Below are 25,379 nucleotides of genomic sequence, written 5' to 3'. Positions count from 1 at the left end.
TAGATTTCATTAGTTTTGGATAGATTATAAAGTTTTTACAGTAAGAAAGACTACTGCCACATCAAATAAGCTTTTGCTCGTCAATTTCTGCTCATATATTAAATATATAGTATGGGATGTTTTGTCAAAAATAAAGTAGGTATATTGAAATAGATCAACTAAGGCCCCGTTTACACGATGGGAAAACGCAGATATTTCTCTGCGTTTTGGCCTGTCATTTACACGAAAACGCCGTTTTTATCCCAGAAAACGATCATTTCTAAAAACTCCGGCCAAAGTGGAGATTTCTGAAAACGCCGGTTATATGTTGTCGTGTCATCTGGGAGCAAGGGCGTCGTAAAGGGGTGGAAGGTTAGGACGATTCTAAGGGCCCAGGCTGATTTAGGGCCCAGAAGAGCAGACCTCCTTTTTCCTTTCTTATTTATTTTCTCTTTTTTATACATACATTAAATATGATAGGGCCCCTCATGCACTAAATGTGTATTTTGTCCGTTTTGACCATATATTTAATATTTAAAAAACAAATAATATATTTACTGTTTCAGACACACCCCTCCCTCTCACAATGGTTCATTCCACCTGCGCTGTCCAAGCTACGATCGCTAGTGTAGCGTGCGTGAGCGACGAGCGTCTGCTTATTGCACTTGCTATGATGCAGCGCAGACACACGCAGGCATGTCACATCAAAAGTCAGGGCATCAAAAACGGAAAGAGAAGACAGAGAACGCCGAAGTCGACAGTATGTCACACAGTTTTTCAAAAAGAAAGGTAGCTTGCCCTATTCATGTATTCCAAAACTTTCCGAGTTACTTATTTTTGTTGCTACATGACCTGCTTTTATCTAGCTAGCTTAGTAAAATAATTACTGAATTATGATTTACATCCAACAATAATAACATCTCTGCTGTCTCCGGGTTATCATGTCTCGTAGTCGACACAGATTCAGCGGCTGTTGCACACCCGCTTCCTCCTTCCCCCACGTCCCCCGTCCCCGTCTCAGCCGAACAAGGTGAGCCTGAGCGCGAAACTTCACGAAGATTGAAGCCTCTAAACACGTCTTATCTACTGTGTGTGTTCGCCACATGATGATAACTTTACAAAACAAAAAGTGATCTACACGCTTCAAAATTACAAAATCAGTTTGCCGTGTCGTGTGTTCTGTGAAGTGACAGACAGTGCTGCTGCTACGATCGATGCTGTCAAACTTGACGTTCTTAATATGAATGCCCCAGAAAAAATAATATAAAATTTAATAAAACATGTGTCTGTAGTAACCATTGGCTATAAGGAGTTTACAAAATAGATATATTTAATACTTACTTATACTACGTACTTACTTATAGCCTAATATTAAGTAGGCTATATTACATACTTAATAATATTATATATTAAGAAAACTAAATAGGCCCATCAAAATAATATGGTTATTACGTGTGTGTGTGTGTGTGTGTGTGTGTGTGTGTGTGTGTGTGTGTGTGTGTGTGTGTGTGTGTGTGTGTGTGTGTGTGTGTGTGTGTGTGTGTGTGTGTGTGTGGCTTGGTTTATTATACATTGTGGGAACCGAATGTCCCCACAAGGATAGTAAAACCTGAGATCACCTCCATTGTGGGGACCAGCCAGCGGTCCCCATGTGGGGAATGGGTTAATAAACATACTAAATTATATATTTTTGAAAATGTAAAAATGCAGAATGTCTCCTGTGATGGGTAGGTTTAGGGATAGGGGCAGTGTAAGGGGATAGAATATACAGTTTGTACAGTATAAAAACCATTACGCCTATGGAATGTCCTCACAAGGATAGAAATGAAAAACTGTGTGTGTGTGTGTGTGTGTGTGTGTGTGTGTGTGTGTGTGTGTGTGTGTGTGTGTGTGTGTCTGGTGTGTCTTGATTTTGAGCCCTTTTGGCCTAGCTAGTTTTATTCCTGGACTGATTTAATTATGGGTTAGTTCTAGCTGATGTTTCCTGATTGAGCAGTTTGACCCAGCTAAAGCTTGTTCATGTAAAGTATATGTCAATATGTGTACATTATGTTCTGTATTGCTTGCAATTGCAATTGAGATAATAAATGTTCTCCCGTTTATGTAAACAAGTACATATTTCTATATTTTTTTCTTGTTTTTGTAGTACTCATCTTTAGACATTTTAACTATGCAATGTGCTAAGTATATTTTTAAAAGTATACAGGGCATGTTTATTGGGTTAAATTTTATCTGTAAAAAATGTAGGGGGCCCAGAAATTTTGGTTTCCATAGGGCCCAGAATTTCTGGCGGCACCCCTGTCTGGGAGAAACGGGGTTTTAGGTTCTCTCTTGTCGATTCTGAGGATTCTGACTGGCTTGCATGGCTTTATCCTTTTCCCCCTACCATAGGTTTAGCATAGTTATAAAGGCGCTCGACGGCGTATTTATGCGGGTTGTGTGCACGATGTTATTATTGAAAACGGAGGGGGAGAAATATTCGTTTCTCTAAATACCCGGCTATGTGTAAATGTGGCCTAAGATGTTATTATTGTCACGGCTCCACCAGATCTACAGACTCCACCCACTCGTTCACTCTCCCCTGATTACTAATCACCACACCTGTACCTCGTCACCTGTTCATATACATTCACTTGCACCACTCTTCATTGTCTGATCTCGTCTCTCCATGGACAGACAGACAGACAGACAGACAGACAGACAGACAGACAGACAGACAGACAGACAGACAGACAGACAGACAGACAGACAGACAGACAGACAGACAGACAGACAGACACACAGACACAGACACACACACACAGACACAACCTTGATACTTACCTGTCATCCGATCCCGTTCCAAGAACCTTCTACCATCTTCAGTGACTCTCATCTGTGTTTACCATCAGCCTCGTTCCGATCTCCATCTGTAAAGAACAATACTGTTATTCATCAGCTAAGTTCCATTCATCAATCTTCATTGTGTTCAACTCACCATTTACATCTGCTGGTTTCCGTGCTTCTGTTCAAAAGAAACTTCAGTATTATTTTATTCACCTGTCTGCTTCATCACTATCTGTGACAATTATAGATTTTGTTCCAATATTCAAATTAATGAATCCTCAACTTTGAAATACGTATGATAAAATGTATACATTTTTACAATGTAAGATTACACTTGAAATATTGTTAAATATTGTAATTGTTGTTGAAATTGTAACCGTTTTAATAAAATAGAAGGTAGATGTAAACAAAATCTGGTTTCACTTTATTTGGATGGTCACTTTAACACATTCTGTTGTCTATAAGTAACATTGCCCCTTCGTGTCTACTAACTATCATTAGAGTGTTAGTAGAGCATTAGTAGACTGGTAGGGTTAGGGTTTGAATAAGTTGGCATGTAGTTGCAAAGTTACTTATAGTCAGTCGAGTGTCTGTTGGAGGAGCATCACAATAAAGAGTTTGCAGACAGTCTACTAATACTCTAATGAGAGTTAGTTGAGATGTAGTTGCACAGTTAGGCTACTTATAGTCAACAGAATGTTCAAAAGGGACCATCAAAATAAAGATAACAAAATCATTTGTTACCCAAAATCTTAATATATCAATATAAGCCTTCTCATTAAATTATTTTTGTTGTGTTTTATTAGTGACACATTTGGGGAGAGGATATATTCCACAAAAAAAAAAAAAAAAGAAAGAAAGAAATACAGTATGAGAATTAACTGCACAATTACTAGAAATGTTTACCTTGGATATTATACAATTTGCATGCATACAAAATTTGTGGAAAGACAAAAAAAATCTAAATGTTTCCAACTCTAACTTTGAACTAATTCTCTCAATTCTCTCCAATATATATATATATATATATATATATATATATATATATATATATATATATATATATATATCAAACGATTCAAATATTTAATCGCGATTAATCGCATTAATGTCATAGTTAAAGGAACACTCCGACTTTTTGGGACTTTAGCCTATTCACCTTATCCCCCAGAGTTAGATAAGTCCATACATACCTTTTTCATCTCCGTGCGTGCTATAAGTCTGTTTGACGCACCCACCGCTAGCCTAGCTTAGCACAAAGACTGGATGTAAATGGTTGCAGCTAGCATACTAATCCAAATAAGTGACAAAATAACGCAAACATTTTCCTATTTACATGTTGTGATTTGTATAGTCACAGAGTGTACAAAAAACAAAGTCATATGAGACACAGACATATTTTAACCGTATAAATACTGGGAACTATATTCTCTGAAGGCGAAGCACTGCTACTTGGGCGGAGTGATAACCGCAGCACCTGAGACGCGCCGTGGTGAGGAGCAGCAGAGAGTTCGTTCAGAGCGCGTCTCAGGTGCTGCGGTTATCACTCCGCCCTATATTCAGGGGATATAGTTCCCAGTATTTATACGGTTAAAATATGTCTGTGTCTCATGTGACTTTGTTTTTTGTACACTCTGTGACTATACAAATCACAACATGTAAATAGGAAAATGTTTGCGTTATTTTGTCACTTATTTGGATTAGTATGCTAGCTAGGGTTGCCACCTTCAGTGTGGCAAAATAAGGGACACCCATTCACCCCCCCCCCCCCCCCAAATGCTCAACTTTGACAAAGTCATTTTTATTGTTATAATTGTGATTTCATAATATGTAGATATGAATCCAACTAAAAGCTATTGAAAATATGTATTTTAGTCAAATAGCAAATGGTGTAGCTCTGCAGCCATCTACTAAAGTGATAATTTCTTTACTTTTAAAACAGCATTTTCCAAAAGATGGGCAAAAATCTTACACTAAACCATGTCAAATTATCCATATCCATGAACGTTAGAAATGTGGGTCTTTTATAAAGTGAATTTAACTTTTTTTTTTTTTACTGTTTTTGTTTAAAAAATATGTATTTATATAGCCTAAAATAAAAAAATATATAATAAATCCTCCTAAAACTATAAATCCAAAAAAAAAAACTATTATGCTTCAAAATGACATTTTGTTGAAACAACACAAGTGTGACTTTTTCCCCCCACACTAACATAAAAAACAGATATTATTCAAATTGATTTAATTTTTTTTGTAGATGTAGAAAGTGTTGTCAACCGTGCAAAGTCTCACATCATTTGGACAAATATAATGTTTTATTTATTTCAGCAAACGTCATTTGGGGTCGAAAAGACCCGAAGAGCGCGCTACAAGGGGTTAAAAAACGTGCAGGTTTACAGCGCATGTTCACGAGACTCAGTCGCTATAGAAACAAAGACGCTAAAATGCAATCACGCAATGAGCTTCTCTACTAAGAAATTGATTTCTTTATATTTGCTATTAGTATTATCCATACTGCAAAATCCTTATGTTTTTATTCAACTATATGTGGGCCTAATGTAAAATACGGGACAAATCGCGTCCCTTATTGATTTGATACGGGACGCATCATCTTACTTTTAAAAACGGGACGATTCCGTATTTTAAGGGACGGGTGGCAACCCTAATGCTAGCTGCAACCATTTACATCCAGTCTTTGTGCTAAGCTAGGCTAGCGGTGGGTGCGTCAAACAGACTTATAGCACGCACGGAGATGAAAAAGGTATGTATGAACTTATCTAACTCTGGGGGATAAGTTGAATACCCTAAAGTCCCAAAAAGTCGGAGTGTTCCTTTAACTCGCGATCAATCGCACATTTTTATCTATTCTAAATGTCTCTTTCTTTTTGTCCCATTATTTTTTTCTCATTTTAATGCTCTTATCAACATGGAAAAGTGGATCGGCTTGCTTTGTGCAAATGTTTTTTTATTGAAAACAACATTGGCATATTCAGGCATGGTCAGAATAAATGTCACCCCTGGTAAATATGATCAAAACTGGCTGTAAAAAATAAATCTGCATTGTTTATCCTTTTGATCTTTCATTCAAAAAATTGCCAAAATTCTAACCTTTCATTGAAGCAAGAGAATTGAAAGTGGGGCTAAATCACATTATGAAAGAAATGTTTTTCTCCAAAACACGTTGGCCATAATTATTGTCACCCTTTTATTAAATACTTTTTGCAACCTCCTTTAGCCAAGATAACAGCTCTGAGTTTTCTCCTATAATGCCTGATGAGTTTGGAGAACACCTGACAAGAGATTAGAGACCATTCCTCCACACAGAATCTCTCCAGATCCTTCAGATTCCCAGATCCATGTTGGTGCTGCTTCTCTTCAGTTCAGTCCACTCATTTTCTATAGGGTTCAGGCCAGGGACTGGGATGGCCATTGCAGATCTTGGTTTTGTGCTCAGTGACCCATTTTTGTTTTGATTTTGATATTTGTTTTTGGATCACTGTCCTGTTGGAAGATCCAAACATGGCCCGTTATAAGATTTCTAGCACAGTCTGTTAGGTTTCGATTTTTTATCTGTTGGTATTTGATCCAATCCATGATGCCATGTATCTGAACAAGATGTCCAGGACTTCTGGCAGAAAATTAGGCCCACAGCATTAAAGATACAGCAGAGTATTTCATTTTACACATGGGGTACTTTTTTATCCCTGTGTACACCAAACCCATCTTAAGTGTTTGCTGCCAAAACAACTGGTTCCTCTGTCCATAGAACGTTTGAAAAGTACCGGACACTACTGGCACTTCAAACGGGACGGGTTCTATGGTCAGATTAAACAAAAAAATAGCTTTTTGGCAGCAAACACTTAAGATGGGTTTGGTGCACACAGGGATAAAAAAGTACCCCATGTGTAAAATGAAATACTCTGCTTTTTTTTTTTTTGTCCTCTCATTCTTTCTTGTGGTACCCTCTCAGTGACATACCTGACTGAAAGGCTCATTATTCAGCTCATTATGCAGGTCATTGTCTTCTCAGGTGTGAATCACATCATAATTCATGATCATTCATGCCCCCACGCATATTGCCTTTCCAAACAAAAAGTGTCTTACGAAATTAAAATGAATGTATTGTGTAATGTGAATGATTAGGCAGGATGCGTTTCAGATAATTTTGAAGCAAAAACTCTAGGCGATAACATCCATTACTCAAAAGTCTTTTGGACACACATTTTGTACGTGTTTTGGGGCCTTATTTCAGAAACTTTTTCAGAAAAGTTTTTTTCAATAACCATGAATGAACATTATTCTCTCAAAAATACAAACATGTAACATGTTGCTCCCAGATTATGGTAGCCCTGTTTGTGCTAAATAGAGTGTAATGACATCTTTGCCATTAAATATATTTATAACCAACTGAAAAAAAGCACATGTCAAGACATCTCAAGGACCCTAAAAACACCTTAGAACTCAGAGGGTTAAATTAGCACCAAACTACTAAATACAGGTTTAAAATTGTTCACTGCGAAGGTTTCCAGTGTAATCAAATTAAATGAGTTTTTGTCCTAAGGCCATATTCAGCACATTTTCTCTCTAAATATAAATATCATATTTTCCATTTAGACCATGTTTAATTCAATTCCATTCAAAATTGCTTTATTGGCATGACTGTACACAATACAATATTGCCAAAGCTTGGAATACATATAACAATTATTAACACATCAAAATAATAAAGTATTATAACATAACTTAAATTTAAATGTACAAATTAAATTAATTGTACAAATGAACAGTGTGACCAATTAAAATATGTCTGAACATTTCATACCACAGTTTTTTAACATATGCACACATATACAGACATTACTGAGGGTCACTATGGTGGACAGTAGGGAAACACACTGAGGTCAGACACACACACACACACACACACACACATTTACCTGCTGTCTCTCAGGCTGTGGCACACACACACGTATCTGGCAGCCAGTGCTGCGGTGTGTCCCTCTCCTAATATGATCTTGATCTGTTCTACTTCAGTCATGGCTGTAAAGTTCTGTATTGTGTTAGTGAGTTTGTTGAAGTAGAGGTCTCTGACTGAACTGTATTTGTGACAGTGAAGGAGGAAGTTCGTCTCGGTCTCGATCTCTCCTGTCCTACACTGAACACACACTCTCTGCTCTCGGGGTAACCAGCTCTTTCTGTGTCTGCCGGTCTCGATGGCGAGACTGTGTTCACTCAGCCTGTACTTGCTCAGGATCCGTCTCTGCTTTGTGTCTCTCACACTCTGGAGATATTCTTCCAGTTCATAATTTGATTTCAGAGTTCGATAGAATTGTAATTTACTTTGTGTTTTGGTTTCCTGATCCCAATGTTCCAGATATGTATGTTTAGATTGTTTGATAATTTGGTTTATTCTGATGTGTGTGAGAGAAGCAGTGCTGGTCTGAGACTGGTCAGTGTTAGTAGAGTTAGTCGGGTTAGTGAGTCTCAGCAGCTGACTGAGGGAACTCTTTTCGGGGTTCAGTTCTTGGGTTTGTAGTGCTTTAAAATGTAGCGATTCTGTGGGACTTGATTTTAGATGCATCCAGAATTTGAGGGATCTTTTTTGCATATTAACAATCAATGGGAATCGGCCTAATTCTGCCCTGCATGCATTATTGGGTGTTTTCCTTTGTAATTTTAGTATCATTTTGCAGAATTCTGTGTGAAGGGCTTCTGTTGGATGTCTGTCCCATCTAGTGTAGCTCTGATCACTGAGTGGACCCCAAACCTCACTTCCATACAGCGCAATGGGCTGAATAACACTATCAAAGATTTTACACCAGATTGGGATCGGTAATTCAATGTTTTGGAATTTTTTCTTAATTGCATATAGAGCTCTTCGAACTTTATCTCTGAGCGCATTCACTGGCACACTGAAGCTCCCCGATGCAGTGATGACCAGGCCGAGGTAAGTGTACTGCATCGTGTGCTCTAGGCTGGTGCTGCCTAGACTGAACTGGTATCTGTGTTCCTGACATCTGGGCTTCTTCTGGAAGACCATAACGTTGGTCTTTGTGAGGTTGACTGCCAGGGCCCAGTTCTGGCAGTAGTTCTCCAGCAGGTCCAGGTGCTGCTGTAGTCCCTGTGCGGTGGGTGACAGCAGCACCAGGTCGTCTGCGTACAGTAACAGCTTAATGCTTCTGTCCTGTAGAGTGAGTCCAGGGCCTGTAGACTGTTCCAACTGCACCGCTAGTTCATTAATGTAGATGTTGAACAGCGTTGGACTCACGCTACAGACCTGCCGCACTCCTCTTTTCTGGGGGAAGAATTCTGTATGTTTGTTGCCAATTCGTATTGCACATTTGTTGTTCGAATACATTGATTTTACAATGTCATAAACTTTACCCCCTACACCACTTTGTAAAAGTTTGTAATATAATCCGTTGTGCCAAATAGAATCAAATGCTTTTTTGAAATCGACAAAGCATGCAAATATTTTTTCGTGTTTGGTCTGTTTTACGTGTTTATTGATTAGGGTGTGTAGGGTGTAAATGTGGTCAGTAGTTCTGTGGTTTGGAACGAAGCCAATCTGACTCGAGCTCAGGACATCGTGTTCGTTAAGGAAGCTTACAATTCTATTGTTTAAAATACTGCTAAATAACTTCCCCAGATTACTGCTCACACAAATGCCTCTGAAATTATTAGGGTCCAATTTATTTCCACTCTTATGAATTGGGGTAATAAGTCCTTGGCTACGGCCGCCTGCAGCTCAGGTGTGCTGTGTTACAACATCTCTCCTAGAATGCTGTCGGGACCACAAGATTTCTTACCTTTTTGGCTTTTGAGTTTGTTTGTCAATTCTTCATGTGTAATTGGGAAGTCAAGTGGATTTTGATTATTTTTAATTGTCTCTTCATAAGTTTGTAGATTTTGTTTGATCAGATTATAATTGTTATTGAGTTGTTTTGATGGGATTACTTTATATAAGTTTTCAAAATGATTTGTCCAAATTTCTCCATCCTGTATTGGTAGGTCTTGTGGTTTTGTTGTGCTCAGATTATTCCACATATCCCAGAACTGATTCTGATTTATTGAATGTTCTAGTTCTTGTATACTTCTGGTCAGATGGTGTTGCTTTTTCACTCTAATTGTGTCTTTATATATTTTTAGTTTTGAAAAGTATTCAATTCTTATGTCAGTGTTGTATGGTTCTTTATGTTTCAGATTTGATAATTTTCTAAGTTGTTTTCTTAAAGTTTTGCACTGAGTCAAACCATTTTTCAACTTTTGGAGTCTTTTTAGTGTATTTTTTGCCTTTCTTTTTCAATTCACTTTTATGTGCTGCTTTTTTAAATATGTAATTGATTTCATTTGTAGCTGAATTAACACCATCTTTAGTTGTTTCAAATTTCTTATTAATAAATGTATTTATTAGATTTTTTAGTTCTTCAGAACCGAGGGCTTGGACAAATTTGTCTGCGCTGTCTGCAGCCCATCTGTATCTCTGCTGGACCTGATGCATATGCGGCAGGTTTCCAGTCTATTTTGTTCTGGTGTGTTGTGTTTTGATATAGATGTTAGTTTGGTTATGGTCAGAAAGCGGAGTTTGCTGTTTGACAGTGAATGCATTGAAGGAGGATGGGTCCATGTCAGTGATAGCATAGTCAACTACACTAGCTCCAAGACCTGAACAACACGTGAACCTCCCTAAAGAGTCCCCCCTGGTCCTGCCGTTCAGTATGTACCAGGGGCGTGTCTAAAGGGGGGGCACGGGGTGGCACCGGCCCCCCCTGGAATATGATTGGCCCCCCCTGGTGCCCCCCCTCCAATCTCATTGGGTTAGATTTGCTGTCAACCAACCTGAAAATGCCCACCGCACCATTGGACCAGAGCGCTTTCAATCACTGCTTGATTTGAGACTCGCGCGAAGAGGAAGCACAGTTGTGCGTTTTTAAAACAGCAGGAAAGTATGTAAGTTACACACTAAATATATTTTGAAATATCGAAGCTACAAGCCCAGTGTGAATTCCCGCACGACGCTGCAGTTAACAGTCATAAAGTGCGAGATAAGATTTAAATAGCTAAACTAAACAGCTATTTTAGATATAGGCCTAGAAGTTTTAAACGAACAATAGAAACAATCAGTATGCAAAGTATCCAAAGCTCAGCTTTGGGAAAGGAAATATAGCTACAGGATGAGACCTGGATAACATTTTACAATGTATTTCTATTTAACACCGATATACTGTATGTGTTCCCTTTCGTAGGGAACTCGCACTGCGTCGTTGAAAACGACTCTTTGGGGACGCTCCCTAAGCGTGCGCCTCTGAAGTATGAATGAAACTAATCCAATCCTGATTGGTGTTGCGTCGTGACGTAACATGTGACGGCATAACCGGATGCATAAAAGTGTCGCCGGCGCACACACACATTAGCTTTCGCTCTTCAGCAAGCGCTCTCTGTTTTTGTCTGTCTTATTTGGTGTTGTCTGTCTGATCCAGTCACTGTATTATGGCGAGTGAGCAATTCATTAGATGTGTGCACCCCTGCCCAAAATATATTACGAGTGGGGACACGCATCAGTTGTGTGTGAATTGTTTTGGAGTGTAACACACTCACGGGCAGCTCTCGAGGGGGCTGTCTGTGATCTCTGTGAAACACTCCCTATCAGTAGCCTACTGCGCTCGCGTTCCCCGTGGTTCAGGTCCCGCATCCGTTGAGGCGGCGCGGTGACTCAGATCGCGGGGTTCGCAAAGGGATCTTGCAGACGAGGATGAGACTGCTGCGGCACTTTCTCATTCTTCATCTGAAGGTTCTAAGGCTCTCGTTCATGGTGCAGAAGCCCGCGCTGCGGCTTCTTCTGCCCGTGACGAGACCTCGATGTTTGAACTATCTGCTTCCGAGGGAGTGGATGTGTTCAGCATCGAGGCGGCCGGAGGAGCGTGAGTTAAATTCACCAGCTCGCGTTCCCCGCGGTTCGGGTCCCGCGTCCGTTGAGGCGGCGCGTCGACTCAGATAGCGGGGTTCACGGGGATCTTGCAAATGAGAATGAGACTGCTGCGGCACATTCTCATTCCCTATTTGAAGGTTCTGTGGCTCCCTTTCATGGTGCAGAAGCCCGCACTGCGGCTTCTTCTGCCCGTGATGAGAACATGATGTTTGAACTATACACTTCTGAGGGAGTGGATGTGTTCAGCATTAAGGCGGGTGAGCGTGAGTTAAATTCACACAGCTCGTGCGCGGCGAATCAGATCGCGGGGTTCGCGATAGGATCTTGCAGATGAGAATGAGACTGCTGCGGCACTTTCTCATTCCCTATTTAAAGGTTCTGGGGCTCCCGTTCATGGTGCAGAAGCCCGCGCTGCGGCTTCTTCTGCCCGTGATGAGAACCTGATGTTTGAACTATCTGCTTCTGAGGGAGTGGGTGTGTTCAGCATCGAGGCGGATGAACGTGAATTAGACTCGCCAGCTCACGTTCTCCGTTGTTCAGGTCCGCGACTCAGATCGTGGGGTTCGTAAATAAAATAAATAATAAAATATGAATTTTGCTGATGAGAGTGAGACTGCTGCGGCACTTTCTCATTCGAATGGTTCTAAGCCCGCGATGCGGCTTCTTCTGCCCATGACAAGCACCCGATGTTAAAATCTTCAACATCGAGGCTTAATAGCGTGTTGTGATCCGTGCTGTGGCCAGATGAAAATTAACTGGCCACATGTTAGACAGGAAGCGCTTAATAAATAACTAAGAAAGGAAATAAGTGAACACTTCCTGCAGCAACAATCACAACATCAGCGCCGGAGCTTACCATTTTTATTGATTTATTTATTTTTCCTGACTTGTATAATGAGTTATCTAAGTCATGGGATAAACCCCACTCCTTCCTCTAGAGCCCCTCCCTCTGGAGTTTGGCAACAGATAAATTTATCTCGCTCTTTTGATCAGAAGGATGACCTGAGGGCCGTCCTTCAGGCAAGAGGGCTTCAGGAAAGAGGTTCTACATGAAATAAAAATTAGACCCTTTCCCTCCCCCCCGTTGTAGAGCAACTGAGGTTGTTCTCACAGCGGAGCCCTCAGGAAAACTATGTGGTTGCCCGCCGTCCAAGACGCTTCGGGCCACATCAGTTTCCAGCGAACGCATACTGTTGTGTTCGCTCCAAAAAGCTTGAAAAAGGGCATTGACTATGGTTACAAAATCGGTCTCGACTAATCCCTGCCGGTCATCTGCTTCAGGGGGTCGAGAACAATGCTCAAAGAATACCCGAAACCAGCCTCAAGGGGCTGGTTCCCGTAATAGATTTTGTTGAAGCGTGTCAAACGCTTACCCAACATATCTGCATGGGTCCTGCGTATAAGCAGGATTGGGTGATGGAACAAAAAGTATACTCTTTACTGGTCAGAGAGGCCATATGATGGGTTCCTCCTCCAGACAGGGAGTCCGGATTTCTCAGCCGGTACTTTATAGTTCCAAAGAAGGATGGAGGGTTCCTGCCGATTTTAGATCTGAGTCACTTAAATCGTTCTCTGAGGAGCTTCAGGTTCAAGATGCTCATCGTGAATCAAATCAGGTCCGAGGACTGGTTTATCACGATAGGTCTAAAAGACGCATACTTCCGTGCTCCATCCTTCCAATATACAGGAGGTTCCTGAGGTTCGCTTTCGGGGGCGAAGCGTACCAAATTCGGGTTCTTCCGTTTGGCCTAGCACTCTCCCCTCACAAAAGCTCCAAGTGTATGGATGCAGCTCTGGTCCTACTGAGGCTTCAGGACATCCTCACACTTAATTGAATCGACGACTGGCCCATTCTGGCTCAGTCTCGAGCAATGGCAGTTCGGCATCGAGATGTCGTCCTTGGCCGTATTCCCGAGCTTGGGGGTGAGACTCAACACGAAGAAAAGCGTGTTGGTACCAGCTCAGAAAACTACGTTTCTGGGCGTGGTATGGAACTCAGATACAATGTGGGCACATATGTCTTCCGCGTGTATCGAGTCCATCTGGGCCATGGCATCCGGGATAAAGCTAGGCCAGGCCATCACTGTAAAGCAATTTCTAAGACTGCTGGGCCTCATGGCAGCTGTGTCCAACATAATACCTTTTGGACCTTCTACACATGAGGCTCCTTCAGTGGTGGCTGATAGCCAAGGGGATTTCCCCAAGGGGGAATCCGTTCCGAACAATCAGGGTTACGCGCCGATGCCTTCGTTTCCCTAATTAATATGGAAGAAACCTTGGTTCCTGTCCCAAGGGCCAGTGTTAGCAGCGTCATGTCGCCGGAAAACCGTTTCGACAGACGCCTCCTTCACTGGCGTGGGCGCGGTCATGGATGGCCGCTTTTCCAGGGGTCTGTGGCAGAACCATCAACATGTTTGGCATATATTTTGCCTAGAGATGTTGGCTGTGTTCAGGGCTCCGAGGAGCTTCCTCCCAGACATCAATTTATCTGAACCGACAAGGGGGACTCAGATCGCGCCCTCTATCCAGACTGGCGCATCAGATTAATCTATGGTCCCAGGGGAAATTATTATCTATTAGAGCAATATATGTCCCGAGGGTTCAGAATCAGGGAGCAGACATCCTGTCGAGGCAGGGGCTGAGGCCCGGGGAATGGAGACTTCACCCAGAGGTGGTGAAATTGATATGGCAGAGGTTGGACCAATGGAAGTGGATCTGTTTGCGTCTCGAGAGACGTCCCACTGTCCACTTTGGTTCTCCCTCACTCATCCAGCCCCACTGGGGTTGGATGCCATGGTACAGGCTTGGCTGAGGCTTCGCCTGTATGCTTTTCCCCCGATCGCTCTGCTCCCGGGAGTCCTGGAGAGGGTCCGTCAGGAGGGCATCAGTCTTCTTCTGATAGCCCCGTTGTGGCCGGCCCAAGTATGGTTATCAGACATATTTTCATTTCTGATAGCTCCGCCGTGGCAGATTCCTCTGAGGAGGGATCTGTTGTCTCAGGCGGAGGGCACAATATTCCACCCTCGCCCGGAGCTGTAGAAATTGTGGGTCTGGCCCCTGAGGGGGTCCAGTACCTAGATGCCGGTCTATCAGCTGGGATGGTCAAAACCATACTTTGCTCTAGGGCTCCGTCTACTATGAGATTATATGGCCTCAAGTGGTAGGTTTTTCCACTTGGAGTAGAGAACATGAGTTAGATCCAGTTAACTGCCCAGTGGCTTCAGTTCTGGAGTTTCTTCAAGATCGTTTCTCTGCGGGTCTCTCCCCGTCCACACTTAAGGTGTACGTGGCTGCCAGTTCGGCGGTCCATGCACCACTGAGTGATGGGCCTTTGGGGAGGCACCAACGGGTCATACTATTTCTCCATGGTACATGGAGGTCAGGTCCTTCCTGGGACCTGGTGGTGGTTCTCGAAGGGCTATCCCTGGCTCCCTTCGAATCCCTCCAGCCGGCTTCGCCTAGGACCTCACGTTCAAGATAGCCTTTCTCTTAGCTGTTTCTTAAAATTATTAAGAGAGTGGGAGATCTCCAAGCCCTGGCACTAACGCCAGCTTGCTTGGGGTTTTGCCCCCGGCAGAGTTAAGGCCATCTTGCACCCGAGACCCGGCTATGTGCCTTAAGTGCATTCTAACATGGCTAGGTCCATGGTCCTGCGAGCATTTCATCCTCCACCTCATGTGTCGGCAGAAGAAGAGAGGTTCCTTTGCTCTGCCAGTCAGGGTTCCGAGTATTTACCTTGAGGGGTCCTCTTCTTCGAGGAGGTCGGACCTACTGTTAGTGTGTTTTGGGTCACCTAATAAGGGGCTCCCGGCATCCAAACAAACCATAAGTAGGCCTACAAGGTGCGCAATTTGCCTTCACCTTTGGCCGTAAGGGCTCATTTTAACAGAGGCATGGCGTCCTCTAGGGCCCTCCGTTCGGGAGTGCCCCTCCAGGAGATCTGTGAGGCAGCCGGTTGGGCTACCCTGCACACTTTCATCAGGTTTTATTGTCTTCACCGCCTTAGTGCGTCTGGCGCACGAGTGCTCTCGTCCTAGCTTAAGTGCCTGAGATCAACTTCACTCTAGGACAGGCTTTTTCGGTGCGTGGCCTAGTGGGTATTCGTTCCCCAAAGAGTCGTTTTCAACGACGCAGTGCGAGTTCCCTACGAAAGGGAACGTCTCGGGTTACGACTGTAACCCTTGTTCCCTGAGGAGGGAACGAGACACTGCGTCGTCTTGCCACGCCCCTTAACGCCTGGGAGCGGCTTGCTTCATCGCGAGGCTAATGTGTGTGTGCGCCGGCGACACTTTTATGCATCCGGTTATGCCGTCACATGTTACGTCACGACGCAACACCAATCAGGATTGGATTAGTTTCATTCATACTTCAGAGGCGCACGCTTAGGGAGCGTCCCCAAAGAGTCGTTTTCAACGACGCAGTGTCTCGTTCCCTCCTCAGGGAACAAGGGTTACAGTCGTAACCCGAGACGTTTTCCCGCTAATTACAGTGGATATAAGTGCAATTACATAACACAATCACCTATTAAACATATTTCCATTATTATTGTATAAATATAGGCTAGGCTATATTTGTGTACCTCGAATGTGTATAAGTATTGGAATAACAAAGACGGAATGGAATTGGAAAGCTGTAGTTATCCAATGTTTTTGCCTTAAAACACCTTGAAATGCACATGTGTAGATCAAGAAAGACAAAAATTCCTCGGGGGGGCATGCCCCCAAACCCCCCTAGTAAGATCACTTTTCAGACCTCAGTAGGCTATTTAGAAAACTCTGCATACGACCCTGGATGAAGACCATTTGTGCAAAAATATTTCAGTACCCACTCCCTCATTAACTTTGGGCTCAGTCACTGTTATAAATATGAAGGGAGGGGTCCCTGGCTCCCAAAAGTTTGACAACCCCTAATCCATGCAAAAAAGAAAAATGTAATACCATCTATATTTTGGTGATCGTGCTTAATATTTTCTAAACCAGTATTTATTTTTAGTTGAATTTTCTGATTGGCCCCCCCTGACTGACCCCTGGCCCAGGGCTGCGTCTTTAAGGGTCCTTGCAAAAATGCGCACTGCATCTCTGTGCAGGTGGAGTCCGTCGTACAGGTGTTGGGGGCCGATGTGGTGGTGGTGGTGGACCAGGTGCACGTTTGGCAGTGCAGAACATCTGCGGGAAATTTCAGTGTTGATGTTGTGGAGGGTGGTGTGTCATGTCGTGGGAGAAGTGTGGAGATAACAATCCGGGATTCTGGGAACTTTTTGCTGGTGATTTCTGCCATTTTGCGGACAGCATCAGCAGTATTGGTGCGCAGCGAGTGAAGGTCATTGGTCCCAGTGTGGATTATGACACATGAGGGGTGTCCTGTGAAATCTCTAATGATCTGGTGGGCGTGGCCAGGGGCCTGTTTCAATAAGGAGGTTCAACCAACTCTGAGTTAAAACTTAAACTCTGAGTTGACTTACCCTGAGATGGGAAACTCTGAGTTTTCGGTTTCAGATCAGCTGAAATTAGTTAGTTCAATCAACTCTAAGTTGACTGACTCTGAGTTAAGCGCGTGCACCACAACTATAAAAAGCCATTATCAATGGAGTGCAGATACTATGAGTCACCATGGCAACAGCGCCAGACACAAAGAGGAATTACTGTTATACAGTGTTGGGTGTAAATAATTACTAAGTAATCTAAATATTGTAATTTAATTAAAGGGATTACTCTTAATTCTTCTGTAATTTAAAATAAAATATGATGTAATTACATTAAATAGGCTACTGCATAGACTATAAAACAATTCTGTATAAAACATTAGTGGATTTAACATACATTTTTAAAAGGTATATTTTGAATGTAACCTTCTCCCTCTACACACTTTGGTCAATTCAAGAATAATTCATGCAATTGTATATTGTTAATTTTGAAAGCATTAAAAGTGGAGTTTCTTGTCTCTCCTCATTGTATTGTTCAAGTGGTTGAGGTTGATATGGGACTTAGTAATTAATAATAAGTAGACAAATACTTTCTAAAGATAGTAATTATTACATTAATCTAATTACACTGTTGAAGATGTCATTTGTAGTTAGTAATTAATAACTATTTTAAAGTAACTGTTATATCAGAGGTGAAACTGGAAGAACAGTTATTCAACCTAATTTTAATTTTCATGAAGGCTAGGTGCAATCCTGCAGGCATTAAAAGAATGTGGCAGCAGCTGAAAATAAAAATAAAATAAAAACATAATTCAATCAGGTAAGGCTTGAGCATATCATGGGTGTAGGCTATCTGACTTTACAAACATTTGACATATTACATAACTAAATAGCATGCAGTGTCTAGCAGTGCAGCAGCGTTTTTGGCTGAGGGAGTTCCTTCATCAGAGCCGGTCACTCCCGGAGATCCAAGGGCCTTCATAAAATGTAAGAGGTTTATGTGTTATTTTTTATATAGGGTATTTTTGATATTTCCATTTACTTTTCCATTTTACTTTGGGTTGGGTTTTTCGTTGGTCCCAATCGATTCTGATATCTATTGGGACTAATATCTATCTAGAGACTAATATCTGTCTTTTGGAGCCTCATGTCCCAACAGAACCCCAGACAGTTGTAAGTTGCCTACTCAATACACCAGAAATTATGACAAATAGTGTTATAAAGTGTACAAATGCTCATCTTCACAGGATGATGGGTATGAAGAAACAGTTTCTGCGCCACAGAGAGGCCTACAGGGTAATGTTAATATTATGTGTCTACACATCAGACAATCTACACATTCACATTTGTATGTGGCGTAGCCTATAGAATCTAAGTTTATATCTAAGTATAAACGGACATTCTTATCCCCCAAGTGATTTTCAGTAAATGCCACAGTTTAATTCTGTAGAATTTGTTTAGAACTACATGATGTAACTCTAATGTACTGTATTTTTAGTTGCCAGTTAAGGAGTTATATATACTTCATCTTATTAATTTCTTTTTTAAAACAGCGGAAAAAACAGCAATAAATAAATGTACAGAAAGAATGAAGTGTTCAAACACCGCTTCCTCTTTTAAAAAGGGGAGGAGACCGCAAGAAACTCTGGGTTTACCAAAGAAAACCTGCTCCCGACCAGGTTAGGTTCACAGAGTATGTTGCCATGGTAACTGACTCTAAGTATAAGTTACCCCTCTTTCAGAAATGGGCTTGACTTACTCTGCTTTCTCGGGTTTGATATACCTCCCATTCTGAAACGGAAAACCCAGAGTTTCCCTCATTTCAGGGTTAACATACTCAGAGTTTTCACTTAACCTCCTTTCTGAAACAGGCCCCAGTTGTGCTGCATCGTTTTGCAGAGACTTTCTGATGTGGGAAGAGTTTCTGTGGGTCCAAGAACTTTCCATTGGAGTCCATGAGGAGGAGAACATCTGGATCAGGTTCTGGAGGGTGGGCAGTGGAGGGTTGTGTTTCTGCAGGTGTCTGTGTTTGTGGCAGGCTCGCTGTCTGTGTTTGTGTAGTCTGTAGTAGGAGATGTTCTGTGATGAAGTGTGTTGTCTTCTGTGTTTTTCTGTAACTGCTCTCTTATTTCTTGCATCTGTCTGGAGAAGTTCTCCTCTTTTCTCTCGTTGTCCTCCTCTAGCTTGCAAATCTGTACGCGGAGAGTTTGGTTTTCTCCTTGCAGTTCTCTGAGAGCTCTGCTGAGTTCAGTGATGGAGGAGTTGGTGTCTTTCTTCAGCTGGCTGAGCTCTTGGATGTAAATGTTTGTGTTGCGTGTGTCTGAGAGTTTCACTTGAGTGTGTTCTCTGAATTCAGTGAAGTCCAGTTCCAGCAAAGCTAAACTGTCTCTCAGTCGACGGTCTGATGGTGCGGGTGAAAGAATGACTGGGCCTTCCTCCTCAGAGTCTGTGCCGTGTGTGTGAGGCTCGTCTCTCTCCTCCTCAACTCTGGCCTTCAGCAGGGGGAACATCTCCTCAAATGAGTTCAGGCTAGCCTCATTGCCTTGCAGAAGGAAGGTGCCTTTAGTGTAGTACGTTATGGTGAGGATTGGGTTGTCTGTGTCCAGCATGTCGTCTTTGCATATGGTTAGTCTTCCACCTCGACCGATTCCTTCTTTAAAAATGTGCTGGAATTCCTCACAGATGGCTGATTTCCATGCAGTTATTAAAGTGGTGTAGAAGATTAGATTGTTCTTGATTCTTCTCCCATTGAGATTAATGTAGTCCGCATATAGAAGATCAGGGTTGTCTCTGAGAGTTTTCTCTTTGTGTTTTTTTCTGGCCTGTACACTCCTGCACTTCTCTGGGTAAAGCACCTCCCCCCTGCACTCTGTCTGCGCCAGGGTTGCCATGGTGATCGGGCGGGGCACTGGCCCAGACTGCAGCTAACTTTTAGCTTATAATAGTGAGAGATTTGACCAGAATAAAGTAAAAAATATACAGTTTTGTTCAAGATTTTTTCCAGTTAAAGTTCATCTCTCTGTTTAGATTGTGTGAAGTTTTCAGCTGTAATTCCTTTAAATACGCCTTTCACGTTTTGGAGGGAAAACTCCAGTTAGCAGATAGAGTGGTGATCCAGTAGCCAGATGCTAATCCACAGATTTGTGTCTTCTTTCTTTTATTAAAATGTATTTTCTAGTAAAAAAAATCAGTCTTTACCCGATTCCAAGTTGTTCCTCTGTTGTTTGTTCTTGTTTGTTGTAGTTATCTCACTCTCTGTCTCACTTTTTGGCTCAATCTTTTATAATTTTTTAGGAGCTCATTTTTAGAGTGGCTGATCTCTAGAGTGCCCAAATCTCTCTTATACATGTTTAATTCTATGTATATTATTTCATACCATTAATGGATTCGGCATCATATATAATCATTATAAAAACATTAGCAGCTAAGTACGATACATGGTAACCATGTTGAAGGGGAAATCAATCCCTTGAACGGGTGCCATCAATTGGTGTAGTTTTTTATTCCAAACTCAGAGACTGATCCTGTCTCACTGGCTTTCAAATTAAGTAAACCACATGTCTGTCAACCACTGTAACTCTGCTAGATACGCAGGAAAAGGAAGTCTGGAAAATGTCTGGCTTTAAGCAAGTCTGTGGCTGACAAACAAAAGCTTCCAGAACTGTTTCAGCAGATCTTAGAGTTAAAGCAGAGCTATGCATTTTAGGGAATTTCTTTGCTGTATCTCACTTTTTGCTCGCAGGTTTCTCTATTTCTCTATATAACCCTACAGCTTCGGAATAGATATTTGACAACACTGTCGTAAAAACACAGTCATTGGCGACTCTTAGATACCAGAGGCTATTTATGCTTACAGATGTCTTATATGTCTCATACAGCCCTATGTCTTACATTCTGTCTTTGCATAAAACATTAAAATTAAAACAGATTGCTTAAATCGTTTTTGCTTTCAAAGGTCAGCATCACTACTCTTTATAGGAAAGTGCCACCCATATTTTCTTTAGAGAATATAAAAAGTAATGTCAACCCTATGACTTATTATCTGTGACAAGATTGCACTTCTGGACCACCGAGGTGGACATCATCTGGCCGGGGGCCTGCACCTGGAGGTCAGTCGCTGTGCGCAGTTCTAGCATTATAGAGCTCCAACATGTCCTCAATCCTCAATCTTTTGATCAATATATATTTTTGCATAGTTTTACTATCTTTTACTCACATTGTTTGAAAATATTGATTTATAAAGAAAACAGTACAGTTGTAATCGATATCATTCAACCCCAATGCAAATCAGTTTTATTGGCTAAATTTACAGATTTTCAGCTGTTTGCAATGACCAAATCAAACAAAAGTAATTGAAATAGCTCAACACAACAAATGTTTCAAGTGGTTTTCGCAAATTCAACTGAAAATTCTAATTTTAATGACTTCTGCAGTCTCAGAATTATTCAACACCCTTGAATAGAATCCCTCAACAGCACAAATCTGCTAAACAAATGGTTGCTTTGCATCCTCTGTCACTGAACACCTGCAGCGTGTGGTAGGCAAGATGGATTCATTGAAGTATTAGAACATCCTAGCAGAAAACGTCATGCCGTCAGTGAGGAAGCTAAAGCTTGGGCCATCCAACAGGACAATAAACCCAAGCTTACCTTGAATTCCACCAAGGCTTGGTTGCAGAAGAAGTCCTGGAAGATTCTAGAGTTTCCTCAGTCAGCTGACATGAATCCCTTAGAAAATCTCTGCTGGGATTTGAATAAGGCGGTTGCAGCATGCAAACCCAAGAATATTGCTGAACTGGAGGCCATTGCTCATGATGAATGGGCTATGATTCCACAGAAACACTCCCAGAAGCTGGTGTCTGATTATACATCTCGTTTGCAGCAAGTCATAACAGCAAAAGGGTGTTCTACTAAGTACTAAAGAGGCTTGCCATGGAGGGGTTGAATTATTTTGAGACTGCAGAAGTCATTAAAAGTTGCATTTTCAGTTGAATTTGGGGGAACCACTTGAAACATTTGTGTTGAGCTATTTCAATTACTTTTCTTTGATTTGGTCATTGCAAACAGCTGAAAGTCTGTCAATTTTGCCAATAAACCTGATTTGCAATGGGTGTTGAATAATTTTGATTACAATTGTATGTTCCTAATTCTGAGTATCTGAATTTTTGTGTTGGCTAGTCCACTAGTAGTGTACATAGGAATTTACTTCAACTATACTCTTTCCCTGCCACTGAATTTTCTTGGCTATTCGTGTTTTCACTGTTATATGGAGATTCTGTACTAGAAGATGTGTATCTTGTTGAGTCCTGTTTGCTTGATTATGTTTACCTGATCCTCATGTGCTGTGTTCCCTTTATATTGTGCCTCTTTCCCTCATGTCTTTGCTGGTTCGTTGTGTGTATTTATTGTGTGTGTGTTAGTACTCATTTGGTCAGTCAGTGCTACATTAGTGTCTCTGTCAGTTCTAGCATTGTATTTTATTTATTTATTTATTTATTATTCTTTTTTTTCAGTGTTTTTCTTTGTTTCTGATTTTTAGTCTAGTCAAGTTCTAGTCTTTATTTTATTTTTGGTTTATCTCTTGTTTTTGCTTTTGTTTACTATTCTTTTATTTATTTTCTCTTTCCCTTCAAGGTTGCAGTCTTGTTTTAGTTTGTTGTTTGCTAGTTCCAGTTATTCATTTATAGAAATTATTTTAGTTTATTTTTCCTTTGCTATAGCTCCAGTTATATTTAGTTTCTTATTTAGTTTTCTGGTGTTCTAGTTTGCCCAGTTTTTATTTTGCTCTTGTTTTTTGTTATCTCTTGTTGTCTTGTGTGTTGGTTCCTGCCTGTCCCTGAGGTTCCCCGTCTGCTGGCTCCTTCTGCCTGGCAGTTAGACTGGTTCAGAGTCTGTTTGCAGCAAGTATCAGATCTCTGCTTCTCTGCGAAATGAAGCCTTATGAGGCTTTCCTCTAACTTTGCCGAGAAAAGATTAGAAGTCTCAGAGTATCGATTACAGTGTCATCTAGTGGATCATAAAATGTACAACAGTCGGTACCTGGGATGAAGCTTCATTGATGAAACACCCACCTTATTAATGTAATTTTACTCTGGAGTGCACAAATAAAACCATGACAAGCTTTTACCCTGACATAATATATTTGATGTACCATAATGTGGTAATTCATGGTCATATATGTCAATATTAGTCAATTTATTACAATAAAATACTATTTAGCTATGTTGTGGGTGTTCATGGTAAGCATGCAATTAAAAGATTTTTAAAACAAAGTTTTTTAGTTGTATATGACATGTATTTGGCATACAATTATTTGTATAGTAATGATATTGTCTATATTATTTATTCAACTAGTATAGCAGTATGTCATTATGTAACTTCATTTACATTTGCTTTTGTAACAAATGTGTAAAAATCAAATAAGAACATAATATGTGCTGAGATCATGAATTATGTGGTTTTTAAATGCCACAAATTTTAAATGGTTTTTTATGTGACTGTGGGTGAAGAAGGATGTGGGCACAAAAACCTAAACAATTTCAAGGAATATGTTTCAAAATGACTGCAAGTGTGAATGCATCACACACTAATAGTTATGTCATCAAATATTCAAAAATGTAGATATACTTGTTGAGATGATGTTTAAGTTGACTGAATGCTTGATGTTGATGGGGTTTCATCCTGGGTTCTGATGATGATGGCACATTCCTTTAGTCTTCTAACAGCTTCAGTCTTTTTATTTTGATTGAGAAACAACCCTTTATAAACCCTTACCGTATTAAACCTTGGGTCCAGCAAGGTTGCCATGGTCATCATTACACTCATCGACTCCATACATGTTCTCTTAGGCGTCTGATCAGAGTTCCTTTGAAATGTCATCCTAATTAAATTCAATGGCTTAGTCACATCTGCAATATGAAAATCAATATGAATGTTTTAACTGATAAATAAATATACAAATAAATACCTGGTTTATGATCCTTGTAAAGAATGGTGTATCATTTTCATCAGTGGAATGACTTTTGAACCTGACACACGTTTCTCCTCAGACAGTAGCCTGGTGGAATGGTGACAGCACACGGAGGACTTGCTTCATACTCCTGTGGATGAAGTGAAGTGATGTCTGCCTGAGAGAGGCTAGATGATGCCCCCACAGCTTGCCTTTCTTCATATAGGCGTTGAAGCATCTGAAAAGTGTTGTTTCCATCAGTTTAAGTACAGGTCTGCACATCTCCTGCTGCATCTGGGACTGCTTCTCTTTGGCCTGGTGCAGGATCTGAAATAGGTGACAACTTTCTCTGCCTTGTTGCGGATGTCACAGAGCCTGGTCGAAGTTAACCATTAAATTAAGTGCATGTGCAATGCAGATTGTGTGCCTCACTTATTAGAATCTTTGCACAAGGAATCATATTTACTGCAGCGTCTGTGACAAGGCATTTTAAGTTTTCCTTTATTTCCCACTTCTCCCTATAACCTTGTTTTTTACAAGAGATATTTTTTCGGCTATATTTTCAGCTGTGTGGTTTATCTGGAAACTTCTCTACCTCCAACAAGACAAAAAAATGTTAGTACATATAAAAGTGAGCTTATAATTTTCATCAATGTAGTGGCAGGTTATAGCAAGGTACGCATCAATGTTAAGTGATGTCCATATATCTGAGGGTAAAGGCACAGCCCTGACATTTTCCATTTCAGCCCTGTTCTAGTTTCATGGATTCCTCGTATTTTGAGGCCTAAATGTGCAACAATAAAATGGCAATGGCAATTTATTTATATAGAACTATTAAATAAAATTTACATTGTCCAATGTGCTTTACAATATTAATAAAAAACTCATAAAGACTAACAACAATAAAACAACAGTCCAAATATAAATTTGAGTAAAATACAATAAAATAAATGTGCACAGATGAAACCCCTGAACCCTTCTTCCTCCACCACATAAAATGGTTGAGTCACTGATGATCATATTCACCAGCTCCTCATCAATCATCTGCTTTCGAGAACCTGAAGAAAAGAGCATTATGTTTTAATAATAAATACAAGTCTTCATAGTGATTTTTAAGCTATGGTCAATTGTAAGTGTAGCATGTCTGGAACGGACTCTCCAGCACAAATGACCACACTACCACTCAACAATGAGATCCAATGTTTTGCTTTTTAATCTGTAAACAAAGAGATCATCAGTGGATCAATGGGGCTTTAGCTTCTCTCTCTCCCGTGT

The 25,379-nt window shown here is 41.0% G+C and overlaps 1 long non-coding RNA gene across 1 annotated transcript; it reads left to right on the top strand.

The window, feature by feature from the left end:
- Window positions 1-654: 654 nt before the first annotated feature.
- On the top strand, window positions 655-24,685 carry LOC307008129. The gene is made up of 3 exons (XR_013799753.1): window positions 655-768; window positions 932-1,009; window positions 24,205-24,685. It is a non-coding gene; the product is annotated as an uncharacterized lncRNA (long non-coding RNA).
- The last annotated feature ends 694 nt before the right edge of the window (window positions 24,686-25,379 follow it).

Source organism: Phoxinus phoxinus, assembly GCF_949152265.1.
Source record: "Phoxinus phoxinus genome assembly, chromosome: 12".
Taxonomy (NCBI): Eukaryota; Metazoa; Chordata; class Actinopteri; order Cypriniformes; family Leuciscidae; genus Phoxinus; species Phoxinus phoxinus.
Note: the sequence above shows the minus strand (reverse complement) of the source record. Positions and strands in the feature narration are given on the sequence as shown.